The sequence below is a fragment of the Arctopsyche grandis genome, chromosome 5 (assembly GCF_051622035.1).
Source record: "Arctopsyche grandis isolate Sample6627 chromosome 5, ASM5162203v2, whole genome shotgun sequence".
NCBI lineage: Eukaryota > Metazoa > Arthropoda > Insecta > Trichoptera > Hydropsychidae > Arctopsyche > Arctopsyche grandis.
This window is the reverse complement of record NC_135359.1, coordinates 14,952,811-14,966,243: the sequence shown is the minus strand read 5'-3', so window position 1 is coordinate 14,966,243 and position 13,433 is coordinate 14,952,811.

The window sequence follows — 13,433 nt, the reverse complement described above, 5'->3', positions numbered from 1 at the left end:
GTTTCCATTCTATAGATATAATAGTCGTCATTGAATTACTGGAGCTCTGTAAAATTATTGGAATATGATGCGATCATACTGTAATCTCCGGAATTTATTTATGTTCGATTGAATTGTTTGTCCTTGCGCGTCAGGGGAGTTCATCGTTGTAGTCGCGGCTCACCAAGTACAGTGTGTTCCGAGACACTCGTTCGCTTCACAAACAAATCAAGCGGAATCCAATTTGCTGACGCGAAATTGTCGTTATATTGTGGAGCATTTGAACTGCGTCGAGCCTAAAAACAAAGCATTCAATTTCGCTCTCGAGAAGGCTCCAGTTTATTTGATTATCAGCCGGGAGCGGGAGCGGAAACGGGAAGTCAAAGGATTTCCCGTTTGATCGCCAGGATAATTGGATGTTGCGTGTTAAAAATGACAATCTTCACGTCCTCGTTGGACTCGTTTAAAATGAATTAGCCGTATTTTCCGTTTGATTTTATTTTTGGTGACTGTTTCTCCTTTGCACAGTGAAAATATAATTACATTTGTAACAATTGTGTGTGCGTTTGTAATATGTATGTCCATATTCGGTTAGGTTGAAGTATGTATATGTACTTATTTATAGAAAGTCGTTTTATTTAATCGTGCTTTTTAAAATAATGTCCCTTCGAAAGTGTATATTTTCAGTTGATCCAATTACAACTTTTAAAATACGGGGAAAAGTCAAAGGGCTGCTGAAAAACAATCGAATCAATTCGAGTATTATGTCAACTTGTTTTTTTTTGAAGCCTGTCAACAAACAAATAATAAAGCGTAACGTAGTTATGAGAAAGGAAAAAGTTTTAATTTTTTTTTGTTTGAGGTATTTAAAAAAACCGGGAAATTTAAAGAAAAAGTTACCCCCGTTCAAAGCTGCTGGGGTTAGCTTGATTGCAAGCGATTCTAACGACGGTCTGACGCATCTGAATAATTGTTGAATATTCATGGATGTTCACACTTAAAATCAAAACCGTGTTGTCACATTTTTGATTTGATAACTAAGCCGCTAGCGTGACGTTGCTATGATACTAAAAATCCCTCAAAAACTCATATACGATGTAATTGGAAAATTGTCAATATATAATACATACTATTATTCAAAGATAAATATATTATATTGGTAATTGGAAATTTGATATAAGGATAAACTATTGAAGGGGGACGGGACGTTATGATAATATCAAAGATTTGTAATCCGATTTTATGAAGAAAAAAATGGAAAGAAGATCATATTTCTACTATTTATAGTACATACATACGTACTTACATATAAATGTATGTAGGTTTTGCGCAAAAATGAGAACATCTATCGCCAATTTCAATATGATGAGAGCATTTCCCCAGACGTTCTCACCCTTCTCGCCTTATGAGCAGCTGTTATTTGAAGCCTAAATAATAATCAATTAGCACAAGTCAAAGATTGACATGGCAAGGAGAAAGGCGTGTCCTCTCAGACTTATTCGGATAAATTGAATCAGACGGGGGTGAAAAAAGCACGGCGGGTAGAAGTTTCGAAATCCCTCGGGAATACCGGGAGAAACCCTTCAAGGAGTGGTAGACACTTTTAGAGTATTGGTAGAATATTGAGCATCATAAAGAATTAAATATGAAATAGTCGTCTGGAAAAAAGAAAACAGTTTGATTAATTCATCTGAGTTGTATAAAATTTAACTGGGTATAATGGACTTGCTCCTATATATTGATTAATCGTGAGATTTGCATCTGTTCGGATGGATTCGATTAGATAATTCGGCCAAATGTCGCAGTTTAAATTGATTAATTTCTATAATTAATTTCGGTTCAGTAAATTTGAAATTTGGGCCGACAGCGGAAGGGTCAACTTATGACAGTGTGAAGTTTGAGACGATGTCCTACAGTATCCTTTGAATTATAGGTTTCAAAATTAGGGGGAACTTTTATACTACCCCACCCCGCAGTGGCCTCATCTCGCTCCGCATAATCCGCAACGTTCTCATCACTCGGCACGTGCGTAAGTATACCACTGAAAAATGTTTAATGACATTTTTTTACTATACACATGTATATCTCCTTTCGATTGGCATCAGATATCTCCCTAGCGATCGCTCGAGCCACGTGACACCATGACACAAAGGCGTAAGTCCCATGGTGCAAGTAATCATTACGCCACACCATCATTACGCCACATTGTGCGCACATCTGTGCGATTGTCATTAACATAACAATTCCGCGTATTTGCACTACGAGACTTTGATATGTAAGGGTATATACATATGTATATTTAATCGAACGTTCTCAAATTTAAAAAAAAATATATATTTCAAGATGCGTGCATGTTTGTATATGCCTACATGCGTAAATTTCGTAGTAACTTTTTTTCATCGCTCATTTTAATTAAAGCTGAAGGATAATTAAACAAATGGGATGATTCCGGCGGGGATATCTCTTTAGAACAGATGTCGCCGAAGAAGCAACTCAGGGTCCGTAACAAATGGCCGCCCTTAATCTCCTCTCACTTTTTAATTACGTCCTCTAAAACTGTAAGCCATCGTAATAAATCTCTAAATAATCGGTTTTACTGTAGACTCCGTCAGATTTTTGCCCGACTGAAAAACTTTTGCAAGTAACTTAATCAATACCATTAATCATTATTTAATTTCCAAGTTTGAAACATTAAAAAGCATCGCTCTTTTTCGGTTGAAATATTTGGTTCCAACTCTAATATTATTCTCTATACCTTAATCATGTGCCATAAGTCATAATAGGTGGGTTATTAACGCATATTCACGAAAGAGATTTGATTGTATCTTATCTCAGATATGTATAATATTATATTAAATACACGGTTGGTAAATTGAATTTACCGAAAAAGTTTATCGAAAAAGAAAAAAAAGAGATTTAATAAATATTTGAATGTTCTCAGACCAATTTCAGCGGTCGCTTCCGGCTAATTAAGTTCCTAAGTTGCGTGAAATGAAAATTTCACAGGTTGCCAAGCTCGACCTCGTTTAAAGAAGAAAAGAGAATTTCCACGTCGGGCGAAGAAAGCGTTTCTTCAGCATATTTTTTTTTATTTAAAACTTACGAGGATGTGTGGTGTTGCTTTTTGTTTCGAACAATTAAATTTATATTTTCGAATCGACAATTTCGGCACGTCGCACGGTCACTCAACGGGTTAATAAAATCGGCGTCGATTGTGTGCGACAAAAGGGGTTTTCAGCAGTCGAGGGCCGATATTCAGCTCACATTCGGTCACACAAGAACGATTCGACCCAATGTTTTCAGACCGGAGCTCTTATAAATAAATCAGAGGACCTCTCCAAACGAGGGTGCTGGAAACCACAAAAGAATCACGCATCTGCTGCCAACGAGTCTTATACGATTTCGTTTAGAAATTCCTCTCTGGTAGAAGAACAAAATATACCAAAATCCGTGTGTCGACGAGTTTTTTGTATTTTCATTTAGTTTATATTATGTTATTTAAGTAATGGGAATTGCGTGTTCATATAATAGTATTCGATTTTATGTACTTTTGGTTTCAATATCAACTTCTATTAATATAGTCAGGGGCGTAGCTAGAAATTTTGGTTTAGTAAGCCCCGCCTCCCTTCCTCCTCCTTTACGTAATTTTTAATAAAATGAGAAAATTTAATTATTTATTAGTACATATTGATATAGTTAACTCATTCAATAATAATTCTGAACCTTTTTGTGGGCGAGTACTTATTTTAAATTAAAAATAAAATATTTCTCCTTTTACTTTATCTACATATGTATGTACATACGTATGTACGTAGAAACAATAGATGAAGATGACTAGATGATAGTAAATGAAGATAAAATGATCCATATATTAAGATGATGATAAGACGAACCATGATTTGTATTTGAGCAATATAAGAAGGTCACAAAAGAAAATTCGATAATTAAACATACATACCGGTTATAAGTACATATATTTGAAAATGTAGGGAAACTTACACAAGACAAAATTTCTACTTCCGTTCTTGGATTTTTTTCGAAATTTTTATATTACTTAAAATTACTCTTAATATTAAACACATTAAATATCAAGAATATCAAAAAAAAAATTTAAAAGGTCAAATAAAATAATGAACTATTGTTTTAAAAAAAAATACTACTTCCAATTTACAAATTCTGATCAAAACCTTATCACCTCTAAGTTAGTACATAAAGGAAACAAATATAAATTTTCAGCTTGATACGTTTAGGGATGTGGAGGTGTTGGAGGAGGACGTGTTCACAACATTTTTGACTTTTCTAAGAGGAAAAAATCCCACTTACGGTTTATTAAATTTAGTAATTTTTTTTTATTTTCATCACATTGATACAAAAATTATACTTGAATTTTTTCGTGAAGAGTACACATGTTTAAGGGGTCGAAATTGAACAAGAGAAATCTAAAGAAAAAAAAATAAGGAAAATTCGTGTTTGTTAAAAAAAATAAAGATACTAAAAGTTTATCGATTTCATTGTAAGATATCTAGCGAGTATATGTTCATTATTTGCGATCGGTTTTTAATTAGTTTTTTTTTATTTAATATTTTTGCTATGATTTTCTCCATAATCGGGACCCTTCTAATATCCTCCTCTCATCGGTCCTTGTGTCGAATGTAAAAAAAATATATGACTCAAAAAATGTGTTAATAAATATCTAATGCAGGTTGTTTTTGTCTCACCGTTTTCATGCTGTGTGCTGATCAGTAGTGAAACAAAATAATATTGTGTCTCCAGTGTACGACTTGAGTCATTTTTTATTACTTTCGATACTTTGAAGTTGGGCAATGATAATTGAGTGTACATACTTATAGAAATTTAGGCCCCGTGTCCAGCTGGATCCTCATGCATTGCATGACTTTGCTATGAGGCAACTACGCCACTGGGCGTAGTCAATAAAAGCTGGATATCCGGTAGTAGATAATTGTATATTTGAGTGAAATTTACATACACAGATTTTACGTTTCGCTAAAATGTGTTTTACGCTTTTCGGTTAATGTATTCGATAGTCATGTTGATATTAATTAAAAACTAACTATTAATTATTCCCGATGTACATATGAGGATTTGTATCCAATCAGCACAGGCTACCAGTGCTACCGATAATGCTGCATTGAATTCTAGCACATATGTACGTATATCGTTTGACGCAAATGCAACGTAAATACGTAAATGGCACTGAAGGGGTTAGAAGCGCAGTAGTTGATTATTATTTACAGTTAAAAGGGAAGATCCTAATTATAGGGAATGTGCTCCAAAGGCTTAATGCTGTCGACCCTAGCCCAAAACGCATTTGGGCGAATATTAGGACGAAATATAATACAATGAACACGTGAAAGTTGTGTTCGTTTAACCTTAAATGGTTTTCGTATGAGAGCTTTCGTATTCAGCTCCTTTAAACGTCGGCTATTTTTTGCGAGCTTCTTTGTTCTTCGCCATACGATCCATTATGCCGAAGGGCCTCTCTTCTCTACCCTAGTATCGTATTAAAATCTCATTTTCTACTTATAAAAGCTTAACACTTTCCTAACGAGCCTAATCGTTCGTGCCGCCATGTGTTGCATCGTATCAAACTTGTTTTTCTTAGGGCAAAAAAAAAACTATTATGAAAATCGTTTTATAATACAAAGAAAATGTCTATATAGCAGTCGCAAATTGTTTATTTTCAAAGGAAAAGGGTAATTTGTCAGAACAATCGGCTTGTGAAAAATATATACACGGTCGTTGAGCTTTCGCCGCGTTGTTTAAGCACGCCTAGTTGACATGCAAAATGCGCATAAATAAAAATTAATTATATAAAATTTTACATTGAATTTATGCAGCTGTTACACGGTCAGACGCTGATTACCATATCTGTTAATTAATATATGGCCACAATGAGTTCACGTGCAATTGTATTATTGTACTACCGAGGATTTGCTAAATAAACGAATTCATGAATCATGTTCCGCATATTTAATTTTGTCGTGAAATTGCTGTTTTCATTTCGAAATGATTTTTATTTCGGCAAATTTTTAGTGATTTTGTACTCGTGCGTTTATTGATATATGTACATATATAGTTTTGCGCGCAGAAAACTCTATTAATGCTATTGGGAGCGTTTTATAATTTGCACGTTTGCATGTTTGGCGCTTCTCCCCTGTTTTCCTCATTTTCAACCCCAATCTCAAATATTGCAAGGGGTTGATGTGGAACGTCGTGTGCGTTGATTGCATCACCAGCTGTTGCTCAAGACGTCAATGAGGAACGTCATTTAAATGATAAACAAAGCGTGCTATTCAATTTCCTCTTTAGACTCATATTCTTATTTCTTCTATGAGTTTGGGCTGCGTTAAATAACAACGCTCCAGTTGATATATTAAAAATATATACTTTAAATATTATATATGTACGTATATATATAATGCTGAACGATATAACACACATGAATGTTTAGCTTTATTACCCCGTCTCTTGCCGTGGTTATTTAATTATACGACGCGCTCGCTTTTGTATACAAGCCGACAATGTATTAAGGAAGAGAAATGTATGTATGTAAGTACAGATTGAAACTCATCATCGCCGTTTCGGAAGCGTTTGTTTATTTTTTCATTTTTTTTCCCTAACCCTTTCGTCGCGTTGATTTTCCGACGTTCCCACGAGAACAGACGGCGTCTATTGTTAGTGTCGCTTATCGATTTATGTCGGATCTTCAAGCTGAAAGTTAGAAGGTCGATCCAACAGCTTCTCGTTGCAAGGGATTAAAAGTTAAAGTGGCGGAATCGTCGCGAACCGTCTGCAAACAAGGGTTTCGACCGACACCCCCAGGTTCGAGTTGTTGAATTTAAATTGCATTATTTTTCTCTCGAACTAGAGAGGTGGGAGGAGGGTGTATATAGGGAGGATGGGGATGCCGTTGTGCCGTGGCGCGCTTTCGCACACGTTTGCGTGTCCCTTATTAGGGCGTTCGCACGCGATGCTAGCGCTTTTCGCGAAATACAACATATTGACGGAATGTGCTCGGGTTTGAAATGCCTTTTCATGACAAAATTATACCGCAAAGACAATTTTGTAGTTCGTCGGCATAAAATTGGGATTGAATTAATATGTTAAGTCGTAGCTTTGTGGGCAATCTTCATTTAAACTTTGCCTAATTTAAAGTTGAAACACCGATTACAATTTGAGCACCGCGTGTTTTTATTTAAATTATATATCTTATCATTAGAACACAATTGAGGTAAGTCTGTGATTTGACTAATTGAGTTAATAATGCAGTTTTTATTTTATTTTAAATCTACAAGTATTACAAATTTCAACTTTAATTTAATATCGCATTTCAATTATTTTCTAAAAAAACTCGTTGAAATGTCAAAAACATTGATAGATAGTTAAATTAAAATTAAATTTACAATTTAAAAACAGTTAACTGCTGTATCATCATTAAGAATTATCGTTTTTATATTCAGTCCTTCTGATTTATTGCAATATTTATGCTAACATAATTAGATGGGTTTTGTATTAAGTATATGTAACATCGGTCTCCATGACGAGATAGAATGTTAAATGACACAAAACGAAAATATCGGAAGGCAAAGATCAAAAATCGAAAGATCTTAAGTCGAAAGATCAAAAAAAAATGGTGCATGGTAAACGGTACATACTTACGTACATACTCACTTAATTTGCGCGAGCAGGATACAACAGGAACAAGAGGAACAGGCTTTTCCTCCCGTATCAATGTGCGCGCGCAGAATACGGGCGGAAAAGCATGTTCCTCTTGTTCCTGTTGTATCCTGCCGCGAAAATTAAGTGAGTATGTACCGTTTACCATGCACCATTTTTTTTCGATCTTTGCCTTCCGACATTTGCGTTTTCTGTCATTTAACATTCTGTCTCGTCACGTAGACCCATGTAACATACACCATAATTGTACTCTATAAAAACAATATACAATATGTACATACTAGGGAGTCCATTACCGGTAAATCGATTTACCAGTGAATGGCCGGTAAATTTTACCGGTAAATCAACAAATATTTTCGCTGTGTTTTGTCATATTTCTATCCTATATCTTCTGGCAAAATTAGCCTGATCCAGTGCTTCATGCAAAAAAAAAAATACCTGTACAATAATTAAAGTAGTAGTAGAAGTTATAGATCGGATTTACATGGAAATGAAATAAATTTATCAGTTTCAGATTCCAATTATGATGTTGCGGGTAGTTCTATCGATGACAAATTTGTGTTCAGTAAAAGAAAGGCTTCAGTTAGCTATTAAAAATAAAAATGAATTCAGTTTGGCAAAGGCACCTACCTAGAAGAAAAAAAATTTGAGAAAAGAAATGAATTTTTTGATAAAATGAAATAAAAATTACTTAAAACATTAGGTACATCACAACTATAGGTACATACAATATTATACCATGAATAAAAAATTAAATATCTTTTTAGTCTTACCATATCACTCATACATTTTTTTGACAATATATCTAAGTAAATAATAGATCTAATAGACAATATATCTAAGTAATAATGTTTATTAGCGTTTAGTACAAAAAAATAAGTTAATTTAAGAGATTGAAAATTCTGGTAATTTAAAAAAATATCAGACTACCGGTAATAAGTAAAAAAAAATATCGGATTACTGGTAAACGGAAATTATAGCAAATTGGACTCCCTAGTACATACATATATACATACATATATACATACATATATGAAATACTCACCTTGTTGTTTCTCTATAACGATATTTTGACCGTGTCTCGAATAACATTGATTAAGTATATTAAATGAAATGTCATTAGTTTACTACTTTCTTCTCGAAAAGTGATAAATCTAATATGTATGTAGATTTATAAACAATGTAGCAATACATATATGTATGTATGTATTAAATTAAATTTTCATCGGTTTCGATTTTGTTTTAGAAAAAATACGAATCGCTTTAAAGTTTAAAGTAAAACTGCAAAGTTTCAATGGAAAGGAAGACGCTTAAATTTGACTGTATGACAATTTCAAAAGTGACAGGCCATTACACCGACGCGGGCAGAGCTTAAACAAGATAAATGAACGAAAAAGCTCGCGCGCGCACACCCCGCGCGATGAAACTTTATAATGAAAAGTAAAGTTTTTCACACCACTCCACCCCCGCCCCTACCTGCCTCTGTTACCCCCGTGGGTCGGAAAAGCACCGGGAGATTTTCCCGTGCGCGGACTCAACAATGAGTCCGTCCGTACACAATGCGATTGGGGTGAATTGCACCCCGCAGCACACAAACACACGCGAAGGCTTCAGGCGCGACAACACCAAAGCTCCTCGATCTTATCGTCGTAATGCGATTCGTTTCGACTGCAATCGACAATACCTTTGCTTTACGTGAAAAAATATACACGTGTACTCGATGCTTTCAGTTCGAGGTCGTATATACATATGTATGTATTTATAATGTAATAAATAAACTTATGTATTTATGTATATATGTACATACGTACGTACAAAAGTTGTGTCTTTTGACGAAATTGACTTATCACGTTATTGCGTGCGAGTTTTGACGACAATGATGTTATTATTTGGCTTACATACGAATTATGATTGTGGCTTAGAATTGTAATGACCGAGTTAAGCTGATGCTTAATTTGTAAGGGCGCTATTTTTGAAACAGTTCATTTTTTAAAAATATTATTAGGGATTTCTATTTACCAACAAATTTAATTTACCGGTGATCGGTAAAAAAATCCCACTGCCGGTATACCGGTATTTACTGGTAAACGAAAAATTTCTTTCTTTAGATAACTGTACATATGTGGTTGGTAACCCCTCGTTACATATTGAAACATTAATTATTAAGATTAAAATTCAGGTGAATAATGTCATATAAATACATAAAGTCCATTCTTGATAATTATTTTTTTATTTTGTTTTAACCAAGCACATTTTTATTTTAAAGCTTGGATTATAATTGAAACGATTGTCTGATCACATTAATTATGATTTGGTTGATCTTTGTTTAGTTGACTCTTTGGCGAGCATCAGTGTAGCCACTCTGACTTCATCTTTTTGGACATTTGATTCTGAAACTAAACAAATTTCAGACTACCTTTTCCACAATATGCCAATCGCGTCGATTTTAATTTAATAATATGCATGTACTTAATTCTTGATAAAATAATTTCCGGTAAGTTCCGGTATATTTTTAAATTTACTGGTAATTACCGATAGCTAAATTTTGACGATTTACTGGTAAACTTTTATACCGGTATTGTAAGGGCCCGAGTGTAGTTCGAATGAAATCCACATTTAAAAATGTGATATTTATTCATGATATCATTATTCATGATCCGTTTATTTATTCATGATATCATTATTCATGATATCATTTTTAAATATTTACCGGCCCAAAACTTAAAAACATTAAAAATTAAGAATTATTAGTACGAAAAACATTAAAAATTAACAGTTTTTTTGAGTTAATTTTTATATGCACATAGGTACGAATAGTAAGTAGGCTAGTACATATAATATTGCTTTAATAATAAATTACTGTAATTATTTTAAATGTATAATATATGTACAATATATGAAAAATTGTTGCGTGAATCAGCAATTAGTCACGATCTAGTGTTTCACACCGATCCATTAGTGCGACATTGGTTTACTGTAAACATGTGTTCGTTTTATAAACTCAGTCAGCTTTTAAGTGTGATTCAACTTTTTTTATTCGCTTATAACGTTAGATTTATAGTTTTAAAATCGACAAATGACATGTGTATCTTGTGTGAATCGGTTAGATAGATAGTGCGCGTTTTCTCCATGTGTCTATTTTAATTTTGACTCGCGTGTATGGGTGTGGATGGAGTGTGATGCAATAATGTTTCTTCTGAATCCGGCTTGCAGCCTTCCCCCATGCACGAGGGTGCAAGTTCACGTTCTCGGGGAAAGCGAACGGAAATCGGGAAATTGGTAATCGATGAGCGAGCGAGATGCCGAGATGGAAAATCTACCCCGCGGAAAAGGGCGTAATGGCTTTTCCGGTGTGCGGGGAAACTTTAGTTCGGCGGGATTTTCTTCGATTGAATCGAATTTTGCGGTCGGCGCGAAGTTTCGTTGCGTCCTCCCATCGCAACAGATATCGGCGAATAAATCATAAATACGCAATTCCGCGGCAAGATATCGCACAATTTATTCGAGCTCGAATTTAAGCGCAATTCATTAGTTATGAACATGAAAATTTTATGTCCCTATATATCATTAAAGCATTTATACATCAGGTGCGTGCAAAGTTTTTCAAGTATTAGAGTTGAATTATAGATGTATCTATGGGCCGCATTTCACATGTGGTTTACATATGTATATGTAAACTAATAACTTATATCAAATATGTAATTATTTATATATTTATGCAAACCACATACCACATTTTATTCGTTTGAATTCGTTTACCTTGAAATTTAAGTTGAAAACATAGACATTGTACATATTTTTTAATATATTATATGTACATATTTAAGGAGGGCCATATTTTTGTTGTAACATTTTCCATCTTATTTGGCAGAAGTCACGACATTTTAAAATTGTCTATGCCATAGAATCAATTGCTTTTATTTATTTATTTAAATAAAAGTTATATCATACCACGATGATCTACGGGTTGCCCGTGAGCGATATTTTTGGCATCAATCTATCTAAAAATTATAGATTATAAAATCATAATCAAATAGTGATGACAAAAAGTGAGTAGTATTGTTTTGCCAATTTGACGAGGAACCTTTTTTGGAAAATTTTGATGAAAATTAACTACCGAGTACCAGTTTTACCGCTGAAATTGATGGTGTAGCTGGCACATACGGTGCTTACATTACGGAAACTTGGAAAAATAAACTTAAATACTTTCCGAGGGACGAAGGACCCGTCAAGCAGCCTGTCTAACGCAGATCTTATTTCACTTTTTCAAATTTTCCTTCACCCCGCACTCTCTCGCTTAACACGTGTTTATTCTGTTCTTTTTTGCACTTGTATTTTTCCTATTTTTCTCCTCTTACTTTCAGTACTCGGTCTCCCGCACAAGAATCGGCGAGATTCGATCAATTCAATCACATTTTTTTAAAAGTGTTCAATTCTGTCCCTCATAAATATTAATGGGTCGCGTCTCGAGTGATTCCGGCGAATCAAACTAACGAAATGATTTAATGGCAATTTGGAGGAGAACCGAACGGAGGAAACCAATGAATAAATTATCAATTCCACTCAAATTTCAATGCGTATCTATGTATGTACATTTATACGTTTATTATATTCGGAATATCTTCTGCAAAAATATGAAAAATTTGAGAAAAATGCCGTATATGAATGGTTTCGAAAATACCTAACATATGAGCGAAAATATGTCGCTTCAAAAATTGATATGAATCCGAGATTACCTCTCACATAGCAAAGATACTTTAATAAATCGTCAATCTTGATCTATTTATTGATATATTTATACTGGTGACTTTCATTTCAACAAGACATCTTAAACTACTTGCACGTACATGGGTACATATGAACATAGAAAGCAATTCTAATTTATTCATATATATAATATAATAATTTAATTCAGATGCAGTTCAATTTGATTTAGTTGAATTTTTAATTTAACTTTGTGGGTTTTAGAAACTAGCGTCGTGTTTACAAAACTTCATCGATCGTTCGAATCTAAGTGTCAGAATTTTATTGCATAAATATGTCTCTGTAAGCGTCCCTGAAGTATTGCAAGTTGCAACCCTTGAGTAAAGCCCAACACGGCTTTAACATCCATTACATTACTTTTGGCATTGAAGGAGGGTGAAAGGCATATCCCAGCAATCCCCAGGTATTGGATAAAGAGTACAATTTTCGTATCGCAATGACGGTGTCGATTTTCGCCGTTGACACGTCAAATATTGTTTACGCAGCAAAAGTTTCTACCGGAAGGAAGGGCGCGCCGCGTCGGTGCATCGGAACGCATTAACGGGAGGCTGCGCATGCGCATTATTAATCACGGGCCACTCGCTCTCTTCCGCTTATGCATATTCATGTCGACAAAAATATACACGAAAGGTCGTTAAGATCGACACAAAAGGGCCGGGCCTGACCCTCGTAACTTGACCGACGTGCGCCCCTCTCGTAAAAGTTTACCGTTTTCCTTCACGCGGGGGACCGCCACGTTCTAGTTTGACGTACAAAATGGGAAACGACTGGGGTTTTTATTTCTTTTTATCATTTTCAACATTCCGTGGATATCATAGTTTCCCTTTTGTTCTAGAATTTTTTATTTTATACAAAACTTGTACAAAAGCGAATACAGCGTATTAAATTTTATAGTGGAAATAAAATTCCTTACATTTAGTTATCTTGTGAATAAAAACATTTTAGAGCGAGACAATTGTCGCAAAGCTTACAATTTTTAATAGCCTCGTATT